The sequence below is a fragment of the Balaenoptera acutorostrata genome, chromosome 3 (assembly GCF_949987535.1).
Source record: "Balaenoptera acutorostrata chromosome 3, mBalAcu1.1, whole genome shotgun sequence".
In the NCBI taxonomy this organism is placed as follows: domain Eukaryota; kingdom Metazoa; phylum Chordata; class Mammalia; order Artiodactyla; family Balaenopteridae; genus Balaenoptera; species Balaenoptera acutorostrata.
Window position 1 is genome coordinate 46,374,335 of NC_080066.1, and position 23,617 is coordinate 46,397,951.

General features: G+C 43.8%; 1 long non-coding RNA gene across 1 annotated transcript in view; it reads left to right on the forward strand.

Moving 5' to 3' along the window:
* The first annotated feature begins 10,838 nt into the window (after window positions 1-10,838).
* The window catches only part of LOC103019044 (uncharacterized), a 37,272-nt gene continuing 24,493 nt past the window's right edge, over window positions 10,839-23,617 (forward strand). The window contains exon 1 of the long non-coding RNA XR_449551.1: window positions 10,839-10,938. This is a non-coding gene — a long non-coding RNA (uncharacterized LOC103019044). The remainder of the gene's footprint in view (window positions 10,939-23,617) is intronic.

The following is a 23,617-nucleotide window of genomic DNA, read 5'->3' on the forward strand; positions in this document are numbered from 1 at the left end:
ACTTAAAATTTATTTGTATCTGTGTGTGCATGTGTGTGTATGTGTATGTGCCTTCCTCCCTGCCCGCCTCCCCCAACCTCAAAAAATGTGCTTAGTCCCAGCCTTTGCCATTTTTATCCTGGCTTTCTCTTCTCCTCCTCAACACAGATGTATAGATTTTCCTCAATCACTTCAGTAGCTGAAATTAGATTAAGTTAGGTAGCTCCCAGCTCACTTCCTAGTTTGTGGCAGGCCCTTTGATACTGCCATAAGACGTCCTCTCAGACCTGTATTTCTACTGCTCTGATTAGATGAATGAAAAACTGGTCTTCATCGTTAGCAACTATCTGAGTTTTTTTGTGTTTGACTCTCCCATGGAATTTTACTGGTAGGGGATCAATTTCCATGTCACATTCTCCAATCACTCACCCACCCTGCACTCTTGTGTACTGGGAATTTCAGTGCCCTAACGGAGTAGCAAGATGAACAGAGGTGATGGGGTTAGAGCACCACCGTGGTCACATCGAGGGCATCAACAGACTTCCAGTGTTCAATCTGGATGGATCCCAACTCTCTGACTGGGTAGCCCTGCAGGGAGGTGGGGGAGGTGAAGTCTGTTTCTACTTTCTTTAAAGAAGGTAGGCAGCATTAGCTCATGTGGTTGAAAATGCAGCAGCTTTGGTTGTTTTCACTAAACTAATCCTGTAAGCTGGCAGAAATTTCTAAATGTCACTCAGTTTACCAAAAGATTGCTTCTCGGTCATAGTGTGTATGTGTCTTCATGTTCATCTTTACTTGTTTTGGGAATTTAGTAGGTGAACAGGAGTGTATGCCTTTGCTGTTTTCAGCAGAAGGTCTGGGGTACCTCACCAAATCATTTTCTTGGTCCTTAGTTTATGTCAGTGCTTCTGCCAGGGAGAAGGTGGAGGAGGGTAAGGTTAAGAGGGACTTTATTGTCTCTTTATAGCCTTGCAGTTGACAGAGAAGACGGCGCCCAGGAGTGTCACCCCTCAGTTTGCTCACAGGGGGCGGTATGACTCCAATCCTGTGAGTCAATCTCCGGAATGGGGTGGCCTTTTCCAGGAGTATGACTGATAATGGTCCCCCTTAGTGTTGGCAGTCTGTGCCTCAAGACTGTTGTGATTGCTCTGTTCCTATAATGTGTCTAATTGTTGTTGGCTTTTCAACGAAGGGTTTATAGGCAAGGGGTCTGTTTGCTTAAGAGTTGAACGTTGTCTGATTTGGGATAAGCCAACCAGGCTGACAGAACTTGCCTCGACCTCTAGGTGGATCCTTGCATTACCAGGTGTGTGTACCCTGAGAAAATAGCCCCGAGTCTCCTGGTTTTCTGACCCAAGGCTACTTAAAAAAAAAAAAAAGGTTTTGACTCTAGAAAAGCGTGTTTATAAATGTGTGTTCTGAAAAGGAGACTTTGATAGCCAACGGAAGCCACTCCGTCCCAGGGCCTCAGACAGAGCGGCAGTGTGAAGTGAGCCTTAACTGAAGCGCTTCACTCCTGCTAAGCCAGGACAGCTCAGGTTCACTGTCAGCCTGAGGGAGAGCAGTCTTGTTTAGCGCTCTTTATTTTTTACTCACAGCCTCTTGTCCACTGGGTGATAGGAAAGACGCCAACTTGTGTTTGACGTTATTTACTTTTTAAGATCCTAATTATTCTCCATCTGGTGCTGTTTATGGAAGGGAAGAGGCCTCGGATAAGCACAGCTGGGGAAGAGATGTCCCTGCCCTGCTGCTCTGTTATTTTGCTCACTTTCTACCAGCACCAAGGACTGTCCTTGATCAGAAGAGTAAAAGGAAGTGTGAAGACCGGATGTCTCTTCCCACTTTCCAGTCAAGTCTTCAGATTTGGGTGGAGATAGATGAACAACAGGATCCAGAACTTCCCACCCCGAAAGATTCTGAAGGAGCCCCTAGAACTCACAGCCTCTCCTTTAAATGCCCACCTGTCCTCCTCCTCCTCCAGCTGCATGCTAATGCTTATCACGTCTCATTGCCCAACTGAAGAATCAAAAGGAAAATTCAAGTATTTGTGATCTCAGATGGGGAAGGGAATCAGAGGAGTCCTTACACCCAATATCCTGTTTTGCACAGACTAATCTGAGGTCCGGTCACCTGCATGATATACCTGTGTCTTTTAAGTGATCAACATTGGTCTATAGGTAATGTGTAGGAAACACATCTTGTTGCAAAGGACAATGATTTCTTTTCTTCATGGCCAGGGATATATGAAGCTAGAATCAGAAGTCTCTGGGCCTTTAAAAACCATTCTGTTTAAAAAAAAAATAGATGTGGTGTGTGTGTATATATATATATATATATCTACATACATATAATGGAGTAATACTCAGCCATAAAAAAGAATGAAATAATGTCATTTGCAGCAACATGGATGGACCTAGAGATTATCATACTAAGTGAAGTGAGTCAGACAAAGATAAATGATATCACTTTTATGTGGAATCTAAAATATGATACAAATGAACTTATTTACAGAGCAGACAGACTCACAGACACAGAAAACAAGCATACCAAAGGGGAAGCGGGGGGTGGGATAAATTGGGAGTATGGGATTAACAGATGCACACTACCATATATAAAACAGATACACAACAAGTTCCTACTGTATAGCACAGGGAACTATAGTCAATATCTTGTAATAACCTATAAGGGGAAAGAATCTGAAGTTGTGGTCATGAGTGTTTCTCTGCGGGAGAAGCCACTTATGTGGCAAGGTGGGAGGAAAGTACCATTGAAATGAAGGTCATTTGGTGATGAAGCTGGACATCTGTTTCCACTAGGAGAGGCTCATAAAATGCTAAGGAGCCTCTTTCATGAGGAATGCAGGAATTCCAGAGGCAGGCTTCCTTAACAGTCTTACAAAGGTGAGGGTAAGGGGAAATGGTCTGTTGCAATGGGGGCCAGCGGGGAGACATAGGAAGGATGTAACAGTGTGGAGGTGGGGGGAGTACGCAGCCCTACAGGTGCTGGGGTCAGGAGTTTTCTGAGAAAGCACATTTGAGGCTGTTGTATTGGAAGCCTGGGGTTTCTCACAACAGGTACAGTTACAGTTTTAAGCGCTCTGCGCCTCAGCCTGAGCACCAAATGCATGACTCTCAAAGGGACTGTTTGACGTATGTGCTTCTCACCTCACTTCCTGACCGGGCCTAACGCAACTTTCAAGGGGCCTCCTCTGGCTTATGGTCAAGGATGAAGACAATGGGTACGTCACGCCTGAAGAGACCACCACGAAAAAGTGGGGAGGCGGCTGATCTACAGCTGGTTAGGTGACTCTTGACCCTCTCATCTATATCAAGGGTATAAATGAGTCAGCACGGAGATTTTGAGGACAAGTTTTTTGAGAAGGAGATTTTTGGAAAAGAACTTTGCTGTGAACCCTGTATTGCCTCATGTAGAGCAAGGAGTGTGTATGTGTCTGTGTGTGAGTGTGTGTGTCTATATGTATGAGTGTGTGTGTCTGTGAGTGTGTGCCTGTGTGTGTGTGTTCTCTGTATGTGAGTGTATGTCTCTGTGTGTGTGTGTGCATGGGGTGGGTGGTGTTGATTCTTCTTCTTTTACTTCAAGTCAACAAAACTGTGTAGAAAACTTGGCATCTGTCACTTTCAGTAAGAAGCATAGTGGCCTGGTGCCTGGCTCCTTCTCAACCAAAGGACAAGAACTGATCTAGTCAGGTGTCGCTGGATGAGCTGACAGCAAGAGGGCTGCTTTGTATGCACGGTGCTTCTAGAGACAAACCAAGTGTTTCTCTGGACCAGAAGTGGACCCTGTGTGAAACCGAATGCGAGGTTATCTAAGGACCTGTTCAAAAGGACCTACTGTGAAGGTAACTGGAACTCAATGGAGAGAAGCTGAAGGTGTTCATTGCTGGATTCTTGAAAATGACAGAATGAATAAGTGGTCATCTGGAAAAGCCAAGTGTCTGAACACATAAAACAAAGTGAGGGGGCTTCCCTGGTGGCGCAGTGGTTGAGAATCTGCCTGCCAATGCAGGGGACACGGGTTCGAGCCCTGGTCTGGGAAGATCCCACATGCCACGGAGCGACTGGGCCCGTGAGCCACAATTACTGAGCCTGCGCGTCTGGAGCCTGTGCTCCGCAACAAGAGAGGCCGCGATAGTGAGAGGCCCGCGCACTGCGATGAAGAATGACCCCCACTTGCTGCAACTGGAGAAAGCCCTCACACAGAAACCAAGACCCAACACAGACATAAATAAATAAATAAATAAATAAATAAATAAATAAATAAAATATTAAAAAAAATACTTAAAAACAAAAACAAACAAACAAAAAACAACAACAAAGTGAGGGATTCCTAGCGATGGTTCAGAGATGGATTCTAAAGGACCATGAAAGCGTCCCATCAGAGAAAGCATCGGGTAAATACATCTGCCAAGCTCGGAACACAAGGCCAGCTTCTAACAGTGCCAGGTAAGTGAGAACTTCCCTTATTTCTCTCTCTGTTTCATCCAACCAACCCTGGAAGTGTCAGCACTGCATCTATTTGCAGAGGGAGAGGTGGACAGGAAAGAGGGAAGTAGTACAACAGACACCGTTCTCCTGCCTACAGGGCTGAGAGGGGACAGGCGTTAAAATGAAGAATGAAATGTAAATTCTTTTATGAAACAACATTCAAATTTCTGAATTTCTGGGTATTTATCCAAAGAGAACAAAAAAAAAAAACTAACTTGAAAAGATGTATAAACTCTCATATTCATTTCAGCATGGTTTATAATAGCCAAGATATGGAAACAAGTGTCCATGAACCGATGAAGAAGATGTGGTACATATATACAATGGAATATCACCCAGCCATAAAAAAGATTGAGCTCTTACCATTTGTGACAACATGGACAGACCTCAAGGGCATTATGCTAAGTGAAATAAGTCAGACAGAGGAAGACAAATACCGTATGATCCCACTTATACGTGGACGCTAAAACAAAACAAAACAACTGCCCCCCCCAAAAAAACCCTTCAAGCTCATAGATACAGAGCACAGATCAGTGGTTTTAGAGGCAGAGTGTTGAGGTGGGAGAAATGGGTGAAGGAGGTCAAAGGTTAAAAAAAAAATGGGATGGGATTCTGGCATCAGTGTCTGGTTATTGAATCCTAAGTCATGGAAGAGTGCTCTCTCATGTATATATATATATATATTACATATGTATCGGGGCAGAGGGTTTTTCCTCTTCCCCTGATATATTAGGCTGTTAACAAATGTATAACAGCTTTCCTGCCTTTTCATAGTTTATTGCATTTTGTGTGTTTTGACTGGAAAACAAGGTAACTTGTTACCTTGTTTATGTATGAGCTAAGGGTAAATTGCCAAGGAGGGCCTGCTTAACGTAAGGGACTTAGATTTTCTCTCCAATCTTTTCCAGATAACACTTTCTAGTTTTATCTGGACAAAGTATATTAACATCTAACTTGCGATTTTGCAGAGAAGTTAAGGGACCTCTGCCTGTGTTCAAATCCTATGAATGTGGACAGTTTTTTACTTACCTTTCTCTTTGCTTCAGTCTCCTCACCTCTAAAATGGGAATGATAATGATCCCTAACCACTTCGTAGGATTGTTATCAAGATTAGACGAGCTAGTGTATATCAAGCACTTAGAACACTTGGGGATCTAAAATTCTATGAGTTAATCATTTGTAATGGAAAACCAGGGGTGTGATTACCTGTGTATGATAATCTATGAAGACTTTCTTGATCTATAATGTTGCTGAACTGCAGCACCAGCTGTAGAATAAAATTTCACCATGCATCCGTGATACTGTGTCTAGGGGAGAATGTGCCTGAGGTTGCAGTTTGTCGCTTTAGGGACATCCCTGCATCACGTGGACAGCAGAATCTCGAACTCCTTCCAGCAGCCTATGGAAAGGAGCTTCAGAATTGTTCCGGGCGTTACTTTGGACAGGAACGTGAAGCCTTCGCGGCAGTCAGCCTGGGTGAGAATCTGGGCCCCGGAATTGTGCACATAATTGCTTGCTTCTTCGAATCATAGTTTTCTTACTTATTCCTCTTGTGTTGGACAGAAAGAGACCCTGGGGCATAAGACACAGGTGGGGCCTGCAAGCTGTTGATAGTCTATTAGGGGAGACAGATACTTTAAAAAAATTATCATACATAGAGGTTATCATATTAAGTGGAGTAAGTCAAAGACAAGTATCATATGATATCACTTGTATGTGGAATCTAAAAAAATGATACAAATGAACTTATTTACGAACTTATTTATAAAACAGAAATAGACTCAACAGATTTCAAAAAAAAACTTGTGGTTACCAGAGGGGAAAATGTGGTGGGGAGGGATAAATTAAGAGTTTAGGATTAACATATACACACTACTAGATATAAAATAGGTAAATAACAAGAACCTACTGTATAGCACAGGGAACTATACTCAATATCTTGTAATAACCTGTAAGGGAAAAGAATCTGAAAAAGAATATATTTATGTATAACTGAATCACTTTGCTGTATACTTGAAACTAACACGACATTGTTAATTAACTATACTTCAATAAAAAAGCAAATAAACAGATACATGGCATATCTTCTTAAATAAGCAAACAAACAAAAAGTTATAGTACATGATTATAAGAATATAAAGGAAACACCATCAAGGAGGGGGAGTACAGAGGGGAGTTTGACTTTATCTCGGTCACTTGGAAGAGGTGGCCACGAAGCTGGGTTTGGAAATCTCAGTGGAAGCTGAGCAGGGTGGAACCAAGAACCACCTCTTTGGGAGGTGAAACCGATGGTGTTTGTTGACTGCTGACCACAGGAGTGGGGAAGGAAGACTGCCAGGCAAATCTTGGGTTTACAGTTTGAGACTTGGAGTCAACAGGGAGAGAAAAACTACTCCCTAGGCAATGTATGGATTCTATGAGGTGATGTCTGGGAAGGGCCAGACACATGGTAGGATCTCAATAAACGTGAGTCCTTCCTTTCTCCCGGGAGGTGTGAGTAAGCTCTACATTTATTATTGTTGGGAAATAAAATGAAGACATGTGGGTTTATGAAATGGCCAAGTTTTCTGTTACAGTTGGGTTGGATTGCATCTGTGCTGCCTTTGGCTGATGAAGCTGGGTCCTGCTGAAGGAGCTCGTGGCAGTGATTTAGCTCTGCTCAGCCATCTTTTGTAAGTGACCACGCTGACTGACAAGTCGATTAGCATAAGGAAATTGGGGGGAAATGATAAGATGCCAGCATTGCATCTGATGATGCAATGTCTTTTGACTTTTGTGTAAAAGACGCAAACAGAGGTTCTGGTTTTCTTTGGTGCAACCCTCTCTGACCCTCAGGGTTCCTTTGTCTGCCTATTATCAGCACTATGGAGACCCTGAGCTACACCTGAGACTGCATTTAGGACCCTAAGCCCCGTAATAGCCCTGGTCTCTCTCCCCACCCTCACTACCATTCTTGGGGGCAGGAAAACAGCTCTGTTTGCTCAGCCTCGTGCTTCATTTAGATTCCCAGCTCTGAGGACCTCCTTTAACCCTGCCCAGATCTCTGTCACTGTTACCCTCACCCCTCCTCCTGGGCATTTCCACCCCAGCATCCCAGGGACCAAGGAAAGGGAATTGCCCGCAGGTCCTTCTGGCTCCCACTCCCAGCCTGCCCAGAGCTCACAGAGCTGTCTGTCTGAGTGGAAGGTAGTGTGTAACTCAGGCAGGCAGGCTGGTTCACATTCGCAGGTGCTCTTGGCTGTAGGGTGAGCGCCTGGCCCTTTGGCACTGACACTGTCTCTAAGAGGGGGCTGGGGGTCCGGGCTGGGAGAGGGAAACTCAATCACAGTGCAGGAGGGGGGAGGAGGCTTTTAGTCGAAGTGCCAGTCACTGGGGGCAGCTGATACCATCGCCCACCAGGTCTGGTTACATCTCCCTGCCTCCCTGGAGTGCTCACGAGAAGCCAGCAGTGGATACCAGAGAATGCAGTTCCCCCGAAAAAGCGGGAAGGGGGAAGGGGCAGCTGAGAGGGGGCAGGAGGAGTAAAGCGGCAGTATGACTCCAGCAAAAGCATTTTGTAGTTTTGTCTCAAATCATTCCGTTAACAGAGATGGAGATCGCTTTCTCCACGGGAAATTGGTAGCGCCTGAGAAATTAAGAATCTCTTTTAAAAACCACGAAGCTCTATCCTTCTGGGACAGATCATACCAGTTTTCATGGCAGGAGCCCTTCTCATCTGCACCGATGATCGTTGCTCTATTTGTCCTGCAATTGCTAGAAAACGTGTGGGACCTTCTCCTGCCTCAGTCAGCAGTAGGTTACTGAGGGTATCTTGTAGCCAAGCTCCGGCCACAGTCAGAACGCCCAACCCTGCTTCAAACCCTTCTCTCTGGGGTGGCAAAGGAGATGGGACTGTAGAATTCTGGATGCGTCAGTTTGATTCTCTGTTCATTAATGTGGAACTAAAGCCAAACTCCTCTTACTGGCCACAGTGTCATCTTTCCTTTTTAAAAAAGGATGCCTTCTTTTTTTTTTTTTTTAGGATGCCTTCTTTAAAAAAATGTTTTCTCCAAGCCTGGTGCCGGTTAAATGCTTTGCATTGCATGTATATCTCATTGATCCTCACAATAAGCCCACCAGATAGGCATTGTTTTTCAACTCCCCTCCCATTTTACAGATAAGGCAACTGAGGATTAGAGAGGTGAAGTCACAGGCATAAGTTCATGACATAACTGAGGTGTGAGGTCACTTGAGCTTTCTGACTCCCAAGCCTCTTGACCTAACATCAAAGTGCCCTCTAGTTAGTAGTTGTTACCTGTCACCACTTGAGACAACTCACCACTGCCTTTTCTTCATTCCTTCATCTTCCTGAGGAAGCTCTTCTGTCCTCTGGTACTGGGGACAAAACTGTGTAAGAGGAAGGCTCGGTGCTTGAGGAATGGCAGGAGCTGAACCCAGGACCACCACAGAGGAAAAGCCCAGGGTTGTAGGAAGAACGATGAAGGAAACCTGAGTGCCCAGGAAGGTGTCTCAGGGTGGCCTCAGGGAAGTTTCCAGAGAGAAGGCACAGCATGGGCAAAGGCCCAGCAAGGGGGGTTAGAGGTCTGAAAGGGTTGGGGCCTCGGGTGGGCTGCATAGAGCCAAGTCAGGAAGGACCCCGCTTGCCATGGCTATTTCCTCCAAGGATGAAAGGAGATCCCCGGTAGCTCCAAGACCTGCTCCGGGGATGCATGCCCTGTGGAGGGACAAGAGCCTGGATAACCCCCAGGCTGACTCTAGCCCACGGGTCTGATGAAGTGCAGATGCTTCTGGAGAATTCTGGCTGAGGTGTCCCTTGCCACTCCTGAACTGTATTTCATTTTCCTCGCAGGGAACTTTTCTTTTTCGGTCACCATTTGAAAATGCTTCGTACATGTTTAGAAAAGTCCAGTTCAGGCACAGAAAAGACTTGGGGATTTGATCTCAAGACCCTGCCTGGGGGTTTGGCCACATGGTTTCCACTAGACAAACTGTCATAATTGTGCATGGGGATCATTTTTTTGGAGCCTTGGAAATTCTCTTCTTCATGAGTCCCATTAAGTTTGGGAGGCACCAAGGCCCTGCTTAGAATTTCAATGATAAAACGTCCTATTATTTTGAGTAATTTTTTTTATTGTGCCCAACCTCACAGCCTCACGGGCTGTGAGTCAGTCTCACCCATGGTTCCTCAAACACAACCTACTGACATCTGGGGCCAGATAATTCTTTGCTGTGGGCAGCTGTCCTGCACATTGTGGGATGTTTAACAGCATCCCTGGACTCTACCTCTCAGACCCTAGCAACAGCACCCCAGCTGTGCCAACCAAAAATTTCTCCAGGCAAAGTCCCTGGGGACCAAATCACCCAGGCGGAGCACCGCTAGTCTCACCTATGTTCGAATCCTAGCTTCTTTACTTCTGAGTTGCATCGTCTTTGGCAAGTTGATGAAACCCCAAGAGCCCCAGTTTACTCACTTGCAAACTGGTGATCTTTGTTTTTCCCTTTCAGGGTTGCTGTGAGATAATGCTTGTTAAGTGCTGACCATTTCACTCAATTCTCAGAAAACTGGAGTCCACTTTCCCCATCACCAACCCAACGTTCATGATATAGAAATCCTTTCCACTATTCACATGGGTCTAGGTTTCCTCCGACGCCTCTCTGCCCATGAAATCGTCAAATTCAGCTACATAAAGGTGCAAAGGGATGGACTCTCTCTCCTTGATGGGCAAATGATTTGCTGGCTGGGTCGGCTTTTTGTGTCTCCGTAGCTGAGCATCCTATTTGAGGCAAGCAGCTTATGAGCTGCCCTCTGTCCCCAGCCATGGAGCAGAGTCTGGTCGAAGTTGATTTCAGCATTCCAAGTTGCTGCCATTCTCATTCTTCCTTGTCTACTTTCCACAGATCCTGTCCTAGAAGTTATTTTTCTCTTTTTCTTTTTTGGGAACCTTCTTTCTAGATCCTTCTTTCCCTCCGTCTCGGACTTGCACAGTGCACAAACAGTTAAGGGCACTCAGCTTGGCTGCCTCCCCAGTCCCTGTAGACTACCCTGGAAGGATTGAATGAAATTGATAGGACTAACATTACATTGCTCAAATCCCCAAAGAAAGAGTATCTGGGCGGATAGAAAGAATGACCCCGAAGAAAACAGCTGTCAAGGGCAGCTATTGGTTTATCTTTCATGGAATGGGAGACATAATGAATTCTAAATTAAGATGAACCAGAGGCAGAGCAGTTTATCTGTCTGGCAAGGCTGCTACAGCATGAGATGGCACTCTAGCTGTACCCACTGGTGTCTTGCTTACACTGAATCCTGGGACCGTCTGTCTAGCCAGCCATGTCTGAAGAAGGGTGTTTGTGTTTCTTGCAGAAGAACAGCTTTTAAAGGCCTGGGAGCCTGCACGGTGGGAGTGCTGACACTGCCAGTTTGGGCCGGCAGCCGGATGTGGGCCACACGCAGGTGAGGCCTGCATGCAGGCTGGGCCCACGCCTGGGGATCAATTACACAGGGCTTGGCCCCAGAGGACCACGCAGGCCTCCTCTGGCTCCTTTACTGCCATTCTTTCTGCCTCTGCTCTGTGCACTTATGTTTCCCCAGAACAGGCACAGGCAGGCGCTTTATAAGGGAGGCTGTGAATTTGAGCACAAGGAGGTTGGCCTTTGGCGGGAAACTGACCCTAATTTGAAACTTGCCTCATTTACCTTTTATTTTTTTATTTTTATTTCTTGACATTGTTTGGAGTTTTATTTATTTATTTATTTAAAAAATTTATTGGGGTAGAGTTGAGTTTTGATGTTGTGTTAGTTTCAGGTGTACAGCAGAATGAATCTGTTATACCTATGCATATATGCACTCTTTTTTAGATTCTTTTCCCATATAGGCCATTACAGAGTATTGAATAGAGTTCCCTGTGCTATACAGTAGGTCCTTATTAGTTATCTATTTTATATATAGTAGTGTGTATGTGTCAGTCCCAATCTTCCAATTTATCCCTCCCCCTACCCTCTTCCCTCTGGTAACCATAAGTTTATTTTCTACATCTGTAACTCTATTTCTGGTATGTAGATAAGTTCATTTGTAGCCTTTTTTTAAAGATTGCATATATAAGTGATATCACATGATATTTGTCTTTGTCTGACTTACTTCACTCAGTGTGACAATCTCTAGGTCCGTCCATGTTGCTACAAATGGCATGATTTCATTCTTTTTTACGGCTGAGTAATATTCCATTGTATATATGTCCTACATCTTCTTTATCCATTTCTCTGTTGACGGACATTTAGGTTGCTTCCATATCCTGGCTATTGTAAATAGTACTGCAATGAACATTGGGGTGCATGTATCTTTTTTGAATTATGGTTTTCTCTAGATATATGTCCAGGAGTGGTATTGCTGGATCATATGGTAGCTCTATTTTCAGTTTTTTAAGGAACCTCCATACTGTTCTCCATAGTGGCTGCATCGATTTACATTCCCACCAACAGTGTCGGAACATTTCCTTTTCTCCACACCCTCTCCAGCATTTATTGTTTGTACATTTTTTGATGATGGCCTTGCTGACCCATATGAGGTGATACCTCATTGTAGTTTTAATTTGCATTTCTCTAATAATTAGTGATGTTGAGCAGCTTTTCATGTGCCTCTTGGCCATCTGTATGTCTTCTTTGGAGAAATATCCATTTAGGTCTTCTGCCCATTCTTGGACTGGGTTGTTTGTTTTTTTGATATTGAGCTGCATGAGCTGCTTGTATATTTTGGAGATTAATCCCTTGTCAGTTGCTTCGTTTGCAAATATTTTCTCCCATTCTGAGGGTTGTCTTTTCATCTTGTTTATGGTTTCCTTTGCTGTGCGAAAGCTTTTAAGTTTCATTAGGTCTCATTTGTTTATTTTTGTTTTAATCTTCATTACTCTAGGAGGTGGATTGAAAAAGGTCTTGCTACGATTTATGTCAGAGAGTGTTCTGCCTATGTTTTCCTCTAAGAGTTTTATAGTGTCCGGCCTTACATTTAGGTCTTTAATCCATTTTGAGTTTATTTTTGTGTATGGTGTTAGGGAGTGTTCTAATTTCATTCTTTTACATGTAGCTGTCCAGTTGGAGTTTTATTTAAATTTCTCTTACAATACCTGAATATAAAGTAAAACAGTGAGCCTGCTGTGAAAGGAACAGCACTATTTAATTCTCAGTTTGTTAATGCAAGACCTGACCTTCAAATAATTCATTTTTTAAAAAAAATTTTTATTGGAATACAGTTGATTTACAATGTTGTGTTAGTTTCAGGTATACAGCAAAGTGAATCAGTTATACATATTCATATATTCACCCTTTTTAAGATTCTTTTCCCATATAGGCCATTATAGAGTACTAAGTAGAGTTCCCTGTGCTATACAGTAGGTCCTTATTAGTTATCTATTTTATATATAGTAGTGTGTATGTGTCAGTCCCAATCTCTCAGTTTATCCCTCCCTCCTTCCCCCTTCTCCCCTGGTAACCATAAGTTTGTTTTCTACATCTGTGACTTCTCATTACCTTTTAAATATGTGACCTTTCGTAAGTTACTTCTTCTCTTGGAGACTCAAGTTCCTTTTTTTAAAATTTTAATTAATTAATTAATTAATTTATGGCTGTGTTAGGTCTTCGTTTGTGCGTGAGGGCTTTCTCTAGTTGCGGCAAGTGGGGGCCACTCCTCATCACGGTGCGCGGGCCTCTCACTATCGCGGCCTCTCTTGTTGCGGAGCACAGGCTCCAGACGCGCAGGCTCAGTAATTGTGGCTCACGGGCCCAGCCACTCCGTGGAATGTGGGATCCTCCCAGACCAGGGCTCGAACCCGTGTCCCCCGCATTGGCAGGCAGACTCTCAACCACTGTGCCACCAGGGAAGCCCCTCAAGTTTCTTTTTTAATTTAATTTTTTTTCTACTTTTACTTTTACTTATTTATTTTATTGAGGTATAACTGACATATAACATTATATTAGTTCCAGGTGTACAACATAATGATTCGTTATTTGAATATGTTGCAAAATGAAGCAGGGGGTGAGGGGTAGGCCAGATGGGTGAAGGTGGTCAAAAGGTACAAGCCTCAGGCTTCCCTGGTGGCGCAGTGGTTGAGAGTCCGCCTGCCAATGCAGAGGACACGGGTTCGAGCCCTGGTCTGGGAGGATCCCACATGCCGCGGAGCGGCTGGGCCCGTGAGCCACAATTACTGAGCCTGCGCGTCTGGAGCCTGCGCTCCGCAACAAGAGAGGCCGCAATAGTGAGAGGCCTGCGCACCGCGATGAAGAGTGGCCCCCGCTTGCCACAACTAGAGAAAGCCCTCGCACAGAAACAAAGACCCAACACAGCCATAAATAAATAAAAATAAAAAAAAAAAAAGAAAAACATGCCTTTAAAAAAAAAAAAAAGGTACAAGCCTCCAGCTGTAAATAAATAAGTCCTTGGGATGTCATATACAGCATGGTGACTATAGCTAATAATACTACATTGCATATTTGAAAGTTGCTGAGAGAGTAAATCTTAAAAGTTCTTATCATTAGAGACTCAGTTTCTTAATGTTTAAAATGGGGGCAAAATAACACATTCACCTATGAGAGTTTTTATAAAGATTAGATGTAGTGTATAGAATCTAGCCTAGAATGTGGCTCAGAGCATTGGCCCAAAGATGGAAGCTGGTACTATTTGCAGGTGAGAATTAAGGCTCAGTGCATCAAAGAGACTTGGATGTTGTCACCAAGCTAGGGAGTGGCAGAGCAGGAACGTGAGCTCGTGTGTGTTGAGTCCAAGAATTGCACTCTTTCTCTTACATTGCAGCTGCTAAACCTTAGGATTCAAACTGTAGGACACCAAGTAAACTGGAGTATTGTGATGAGGACAACAAATCCCATCTTAGAATGAGGGTCCTGCATCCCCACTCATTACATACATGTATCTGCATTCTTGCCCATTACACGTATGTATCACCACCGGTAGCTTACTTTATTCCAGATCATAAGCACCTGGCCGGGTAGCGCCTCATATGGAGGATGGTGAGTTTTCCTTCCATCAATCTTCAGGAAACATACTTGGGTTGGAACCACAGTGGTGAGGGAGATAGGATCCCTCATCAAGGCAGACTGATTGACAGACAAATGATGCATTTTGGTAGGTGTAAATGCTAAGAAAGAACTACGTCTTCTGAAAACCACATCAGCGATTGTATTAGGTTATTGATCCAGTTTGGGTGATGAAAGATGAAAGGAAAGTGAGTTTCAAAGTGGATTAAAAATCATTGTTTTGTCTCCAACAATTCTTCAGTTGCTTTAAGGCACTTGGATCTGAAAAGGCACTGGGGGTGGGGAGGAACCTCGTCATTGCCAGTGTGTTGCCAGAGGCCAACGTTGGGAGGTGGAATGGCTTGATCAGAGCGAGGGAGGGGAGTGGGATCATTAGGGTGCGGGGTCAAAGCTTGTGGCTGCGCAGAAAGAACAAGAGCTTTGTAGCTACAAACTTGCTTGGATGATAGAACGTTGACTCTGCTACTCGGAGGGCTGTGTGGTTTTGATCTGTAACTCAACCTATTTAAGCCTCAGTGTTCTTGTCTGTAAAATGGGAAAGCACCACCCATCTCCTAAGACTTCTGAAAGTATTAAATGAGAAGGCACCTGTCGAGTGATTGGGAGATGCCTGGCTGGAGCAGGTGCTGCTGAAAGGAGTGAGGAACACAACAGCTCAGGAGGCGGTCAGATGCGTAGATACTGCCTGGCTCTTCACTTCCTTGGGGGGGCAATGTGCGCAGCACTTTATGATTGATACTTACTTGGTCCTGCAAAAGGAGTAGGTAAAGCCTTCTCTGGGAGATGGTCTTTCAGGTATAGGAAGATAGCTGTTTTGGATGTCCTGGGGACCCAAGCTTTTATTTTATCTGGTCTGCATCCACAGATGGCTCCCTTCTCTCCGTCCTCCAGCAGTGCTGGTCCTCTTTCTTCCCGGGACATAGGAAGCTTGTTCTTGCCCCAGGGTCTTTGCACCTATGATCCTTTCTGCCTGGAGCGCTCTGCCTTGGATTTGCTCATATATTTGACTCTTAGGCTTTAGCCTGCCACCTCCCAAGGGTGACCTTTTGACCACTCTCATCCCTACACTCACCCAACCTCCACCCCTGCATCACTTTATTGCATCACTTTGGTTTATTTTCTGTATCACTTACCCCTTTAGGCAATGTCTTGTTTATTTATTCATTGCACTTTTTCCCCAGTTAGATTTTTAAGCTCCATGTGAGCTGGGATCTTGTCTGTCTTGTCCATATTTTCATCTCCAATGACATTGTTGAAGAAACGAGGGAAGGAAAGAAGGAATGCCAGAGCTGGTGGCTTGTTGTGCCTCAGCTGTTGAAAGGCCTTGCCGTGGGAGCTGGTTTCAGGCTTCCAGAGAAGAGAAGCAAGGAGGGCGGTGTAGCAGTTCAGGGGTAGGTGTGTGCTGGATACTAGCCATGGGGCATCCTGCTGGGAGCACAGGTCCAGTGCCAGGCCCTGCGATGGAGCCCACCAATATGGTAGCTGTGAGGGGAAGCATCCCCCAGAAGCTGTGCTCTTCTGCAGCTTTCAGTTTTCTTGCTGGGATTGCCTGATCAGGGTGTTATTTCAACCCTCCTTCCCCTGGGTCACGTGACCATCTCGTTCTTGCTCTTTCTTGCTGTTGCCTCTGTCCCCCTCGCCACCCCCGTACCTCCTCTTGAAGCCCTGATTCTCTCGGAATCCAGTTTTCTCAAACTCAGCCCATTCTTCTTTCTGCTCTCCTCAGATTTGACTCCACATTTGTGTTTCATATTTAGACTTTTCCTAAGTGGAGAGGAGGAAAGAATGAGCCCTCCTTCCACCTATAGCCCACCGCTGTGAGACAAGCAAGGGCACCTTGGATAAATAGCTGGAGTGAGGTGAGACTTTTCCAGAGTCCCTGGCTTGGCCCCCTTCATCCCAACTCTGAACCCTGGCATCTGACATCCTCGTCCCACTCTCCTCCCTTCACACCAAACCACCTTTGCTTTCCAGTGCTTTGCTGGTTAGCACTCAGGGCCATGGGGGCTTTGTGGAGAGAGTCATGCTGGAGAATGCTACTGATGGGAGTCAGTCTGGCCGAGGAGAAGAAAATAGCTCTCGTCTGACCCTGGTGTTAGTCTCTGCCCAGTTCCATTCCGGGTAGTAACGATAGCAGGTTCCCCTCCAACAGCCAGTCAATTTTTCAGGCCAGTGCTGGCTGCCTTGCTGATCCAGTGAACACCAGGGGAGAGCTGGAGCCTTCGGGTCTCAGCAGCTGGTCCCTCACGTCTCAGGAGGTCACGTTTCCTCTCAGCCTTGGCGACCCAGGCCTTGGACTGGAGACCAACCTGCTAATGATGAAATCAGCACCTCCACAGGCCACACAACTATGCCACGTGCTCTGAAAGTAAAAGTCTCATCTAGCGGAAGATATCCTTGGTGCTCTATTCCACTGAACCAGATACGCACTTTGTCGGGCCCAGTGCAAATGAGAATGCAGGGCCCATGTGTAAAAAGTATTCAGGATTTCAAAGACAGAGATAGTAGAGCATTGAGCCAAACACGGGGCCTTCTGAGTGTGGCGTCCTGAGTGCATGAACGTGTCACATGCCTGTGGAGTCCACAGTAGCTGTGACCCCTTTATAGGGTTTCAAGGTCATGTGCCTCTTTGTATTCTTGAACAAACACTGTGACTCTCTTTATTTTCAAAAATAATAGCCTCTCCAGGCTTGATTACTTGGGAGTCTCAGGTTCCTTCCCCATGGAGGGGTGCATAGCTAACATTCATTCCAAAAGGAACAAGTAAGATTGATGTGTTAAGAACCAAGGTGTGAGACTCCCAGACTTCTCTCTGCTGGTCGGTCTGTCCCTGGCATTTCTTCCTGCCTGCAGACCCGTTGTATGAAAAGGAGGGCCGAGCTCAACATTTCACATCCACGTTCTTTGTTTTCGTAGCAGCAACTGTTTCCTTTGGTTAAAGGGCACCATCGTTCTCTTGTTACTTTCCTTGTATGTTAAATAGGGACCACTCAGAGGGTTTTATCGATGGTGGAAAGAAGTAGCTCCTGTAATGTTTGCGTGCTCAGTAATTGTTCACATGTTGTCTTCCTGTCCTAGGTCCCTAATCACAGTGGAACAGGACATTGGATCTTATAATTGACCAGGAGCTGAGCATCAGAACAATGTTGAGAAATGGAGGGATTTTGCCCAGCAACTCTGGGTGTGTGTGTGTGTGTGTGTGCGCGCGCATGTGTACGTGTGTGTGTGCGCATGTGTACGTGTGTGTGTGTATGTGTGTGTTTACACACAGAAAGAATTCTCTATGACATCAATTTGTTCTTGTTCAGACTTAACATCTTTAGGGTAATGTCAGACACTTACCTGACCCTGCTCTAAGAAAGCCGCCTTCTGTATAACTGGTGAAGTTCATCTTGATTTGCGGGTCCCAGGACCAACCTGGGAAGAAGTGAAGTGAGGCACTGAGGACTTTTATGGGCAGGAGAGATAGACTCATAGGATACTGCACAGGGATGGCACTCAGAGCTCATCCTCCTTTTCGTTCTTACCACATCAGAATCCCCTGGAGAGAGTTTTCAAGAAACAGGTGCTAAGACCCCAGCCCCAGAAGTGCTAGATCGTGATATTCTGAATAACATCTGTCTTGAGACTGGACAATATTTTCAGGAAATTCTGATTCATATTCTTAATTAAGTACCACTGGACTAGTCCAACCCTTTCATTTTACATAGAACGGAGCTAATAGCAGGAATCATACCCTCCTAAATTTAGAGATCGATTTTAGTTAGGGACAAAATAAACATCCCAAATTTGAGGATTTTTAAAATAAATCAAGGCAAATGGAAATAGCCACAAGCTTTGGGCCCAGTTCATCATTTTTCCAGCAGACTTAGTGAGAGAATTAACTAATGTCACACTTCTGGTAAATGATAGAAACAGGGCTAGAACCTGGATTACCTGATCCCTGAGACAATTTTTCTTTCCAGCATGCTCTCTTGTCCTCTGTTTTGCTTAGAGCTAAGTCTAGTCAATGAACTGAATTAACTCCAGTAATATCAATACTATCTCCCTTAATGATCAGGTCAGTTGGTTATACCTCCCCAAATAATGTGTACTTTGTTTAGAAGTTTAGATTTTTTTCATTTTCCTTTATTGGGGAGTTTCAAAATTTAACACCCACTGGGCTCAGAGCACTAGTCTTCTGGGGGGCACAGAAGGCATAGCTCCCCAAAGCAATTGTGAGATTCTGTCATTGCTCTATGTGTTGGATGTCTTTCTTGGGTATGCCCCAGTGAAAACTGAAGCCCATCTTCCTCGTCACGCCATTACGATTATGATTGGTTCTCTCTGTGTAGCCCGAACATGTTTGATTTCTGAGTAAAAGGAGCATTTGCTGATTCCTTGACAATACACAGTTCCTGTTTTAAGCCAGGTTCACACACTTTCACCTCTTTTATGTCTTTAATTAAAAACTGCAAAGGTCCTTTGACCTGAGAGATGAATGGGGCTAAATGCCTTATTATTCGCACACACCACCTTTGGAGTGAAATGATTCAAGCTGAGATTAAATGCAAATTGGTGCTTAAGAATAATTAGCCCAGGGCTTCCCTGGTGACGCAGTGGTTAGGAATTCGCCTGCCAATGCAGGGGACACAGGTTCAAGCCCTGGTCCGGGAAGATCCCACATGCTGCGGAGCAACTAAACCCGTGCGCCACAACTACTGAGCCTGTGCTCTAGAGCCTGCAAGCCACAACTACTGAACCCGCGCACCACAACTACTGAAGCCTGTGTGCCTAGAGCCCGTGCTCCACAGCAAGAGAAGGCACCCCAATGAGAAGCCCCCGCACCGCAACAAAGAGTAGCCCCCGCTCGCCACAACTAGAGAAAGCCCACGCGCAGCAACGGAGACTCAACACAGCCAAAAAAAAAAAAAAAAAACAAAAAGAATAATTAGCCCAGGTGGCCTGCAAACCCAGTGAGCACCCTCATCCAGTTGCTTCTTTCCTACAGGTTCAGTACCTGATTGATCACGCTTCTTGGCTTTGGAAGAGCTGGAATCCCACCCTCCTAAGTTCAGAGATAGACTTTAAATGGGATCAAAATAAATATTCATAATTTAAAAGATTTTTTAAAAATCCTATCAAGGCAGATGGAAATGGACACAAGCTTTGGTCCATGTAATTATTTTCCTGTCGTGACAAATTAGCTTTAGGGGCAAGTCATCAGAATAACTTTCCTTGAAAAAGGCACTGTGATGGGGTCGAGGTACCCGAAAACTCAGTGAACCTGGCTTGGTTGGGCATATCATTACAGAACCTGCTCTCATTCCTTAGCCTGTGGCTTACCCATCAAACTAACGGCTCAGATAGTTTACGGTCCTCTTAATGTTCTTAATGATAATAGCTACTTCTGCAAAGCCCTTATGGGTCAGACCCTTTATGAGGTGCTTTGCATGTTTTATTTCGTTTGATTCTCACAACCACTCTATGAGAAAGGTACAGTTATCACCATTTTACACACGAGGAAACAGAGGTACAGAGAGGTTAAATACCCAAGGTCACCAAGCTAATAAATGGACTTCTTACAAATCCACAGTGTCTGTCAAAAAACGCTGGATAACAGAATAGGGGTGTATCAAGATAAACTCTAAAACAACCAGAAAAACCTTTCAATGATTGCCTTGCTCTTGCTGAGTCAGAAGCATCTTTAAAAAGGAACAGTACGTAACAGCATATGCGTCGATGCCTGTGTTCTGAGCAGCTATGTCCTAAAGCGTTGGTCACTTTCCTCCCCCAATTCATATGTGTCTCTGAACCAGAATAAAGTTCACATCTTTCAGATACTTAGGGTTTGGGGAAAAGTTAAATGGCTGTTTGTGGAATAAAGGAACTAAAATATTTTTCAAGAAGGCTGTAATGAATGCTTTTAATTAGAGATTATTTGAAAAGAGAGACAAAAGGAGGAAAATGCTTTGTCATCTGACTACTGTGCCTCTGTTTGTATTTTGGTATATTTTCCTGTAATTTTTTTCCTGTATTATATGTATCAGTTATCTTTTCTGCATAAGAGTTTATCCTCAATTTAGTGGCTTAAAACAACAAACACTATTATTTCACAGATTTTTTCTGGGTCGAGCCTCCCAGAACAGTTTAGGTGTGTGATTTGACAGTCTGTCCGCGGTGATGTTGCCGTCAAGTTTTTGGCCGGGGTGAAGGTCATCTCAAGGTTTGTCTGGGGAAGGATGCTCTTCTGAGCGCCCTCCCGTGGTTGCTGGTTGGCCTCTATTGATTTCTCATCACCTGGGCCTCTCCATAGTCTGCCTCAGTGTCTCCTCAGGGCAGGTGCCTTCCCTCTTTGCAGGGCTGCCTTTCATCATGGTTTCCTCCAGATCAAGTGATCAGAGAGGGAAAGAGAGGGAGGGAGAGACTGAATCCTGACATGGAAACTGCAGTCAATCTTAAGAATTAACATTCTATCACTTCTACCATATTCTATTCACTAGAAGCAAGTCATTAAATTGCACTCACATTCAAAAGAAGGAAAATTAAGCTCCCTTCCTCAAAAGGAAGACACAGCAAAGAGTCTGTGGGCATATCTTGAAAACCATCACACTGTATCCTTAAAAGTGTTGTGATGATAGTACATATGCGGTTGCTCTTTATCTTTTCTTTTAACATAATAAAAATTATCATAGCTGCATAATACACCTTAAAGTGGATTTCCACAATTTTCCCAAATACATATCTATACGTACATACGTATATACATACTTAGGTGGTTTTCTAAAGTCTGTGTACCAGCAGTGATGCTGAATGGACATTTCTGGTCATAGTTCTTTGCTTTATTTCATTGGGATAGGTTTCTACAAGTGTGACAACAGTCTAAAGGATATGATATCGTTAGAATTTTTATACCTATTGCCATTTTCCTTTCTTTTTTGTAGATATCATTGTTCTTTTTATTTTTTTATATTTTATTGAAGTATAGTTGATTTACAATGTTGTGTTAATTTCTGCTGTACAGCAGTGATTCAGTTATACATGTATATATTCTTTTTCATACTCTTTTCCATTATGGTTTATCACAGGATATTGAATACAGTTCCTTGTGCTATACAGTAGGACCTTGCTGTTTATCCATCCTATATATACTAGTTTGCATCTGCTAATCCCAAACACCCAATCCTTCTCTCCTCCACCCCCCTCCCCCTTGGCAACCACAAGTCTGTTTTCTATGTTTGTGAGTCTGTTTCTGTTATGTAGATATGTTCATTTGTGTCCTATTTTAGATTCCACATGTAAGCGATATCATATGGTATTTTTCTTTCTCTGACTTATTTCACTTAGTAAGATAATCTTTAGGTCCATCTATGTTGCTGCAAATGGCATTATTTCATTCTTTTTTATGGTTGAGTAGTGTTCCATTGTTTATATGTACCACATCTTCTTTATCCATTCATCTGTCGATGGACATTTAGGTTGCTTCCATGTCTTGGCTCTTGTGAATAGTGCTGCAATGAACATCTAGGTGCATGTAATTTTTTCAAATTCTGGTTTTGTTTAGGTATATGCCCAGGAGCGGGATTGCTGGATCATATGGTAACTCTATTTTTAGCTTTTTCAGGAATCTCCATACAGTTTTTCATAGTGACTACACCAATTTACATTCCCACCAACAGTGTAGCAGGGCTCCCTTTTCTCCACACCCTCTCCTATTTTCCTTTCTTAAAACGTTGGGCCAGTTTACTTCCCCATCTTCCATATATGATGGAGCCAGTGCAGAGTTAAGTCATGTTTTGAGTCTCCCTGATGATGGCGCAGGGACATATACCACGTGCAATGACTCCTTTCACCCAAAAAGGGCAGTGGCTGATCCTTCACATCCGGGTCTCATGGGCAGATACTGACCTCATTAACACAAAGGGTAACTTTCTCACCTAGATTATAGTGAGCATGTAGGCGTGGCTAAATAAAATCACAATAATACTATAGCAATCTAGTATTACATAATTATGTACCCATATAAATTTTATTTGTTTCGGTGAACATTTTTGAAAGATTATTGCTGAGGTAGTCAAATTGCTGTTATTATCTTTCCAAATATTTTCTTCCCAAACTGTAGTGATATTGTGAAAGTGGTTGCTTGCATCGTTTAACTCTTAAAAATAGTTGTATGACAAACTATCGTGGCTTAATTCTTTTTGTTAATACAACTTTACTGAGATGTAATTCACATACCATATAACTTCCATGGTTCTTAGCACATTCACAGAATTGTGAACACACAATTCTAGAACATTTTCATCACCCTGAAGAGAAACCCTGTACCCATTTGCACTGTGGCTTAATCTTTTTATTCTAAAACAATCACAAATACCTCCACTTTATGGGAGCCTAGGACAATTTTTCTACATTCCTTTTTTTTTTTTTTTTTTTTGATTACAGATTTGGAGAGAGAGAGTAACTTGCCCAACACTCTCAAAATGTTGTCTTTTGGAGACAGGAATAAAAGTCAACCCTCTGAAGCCATTGCCAGTGTTCAAGGTCTAAACATGAGATATATAGATGGGATATTAGACCTCACTTCAAGGACAATCCGTTTAATTCCATTTCCCTCAGACTGGGGAGTTGAGGGATTAAAAAAAATCTCTCTAAGAATATATAGTTCAAATATGTGGAGCGTATTCTGGCAAACATCTTGATGAAATCTTTAATAGGAAGTGAGGCCACTTACTGAAAAAGAGTTGCAGGCAATCAGCAACATGCCAGGCATCTCTTTACTGACCATAATTTAGACATGTTTTCAATAATCTTTTCTTCTGAAAAAGACAGTTCCGGTGACTTCACTTTCAGGTCAATGAAATCACTGCCTACTGGTGTCAATAACAAAATGATGAAAAAAGGAACCATTTTGCCCACAAACAGAATGGAATGTCAGCTGTGACCCAGGGTCTTGGGGACATAATTCACTTCCTCTGGAAGCAGAGGACACCAATTCCTCCCTAGGAGGTCAGGAGCGTGAGGTGTAGGGTTACCGTGGAGTCTAGATTCCAAGAGAAGCTCGAAATGTAATTGCCCTACGGGTTTTGTTCAGCTGCAAGGTTATCCTT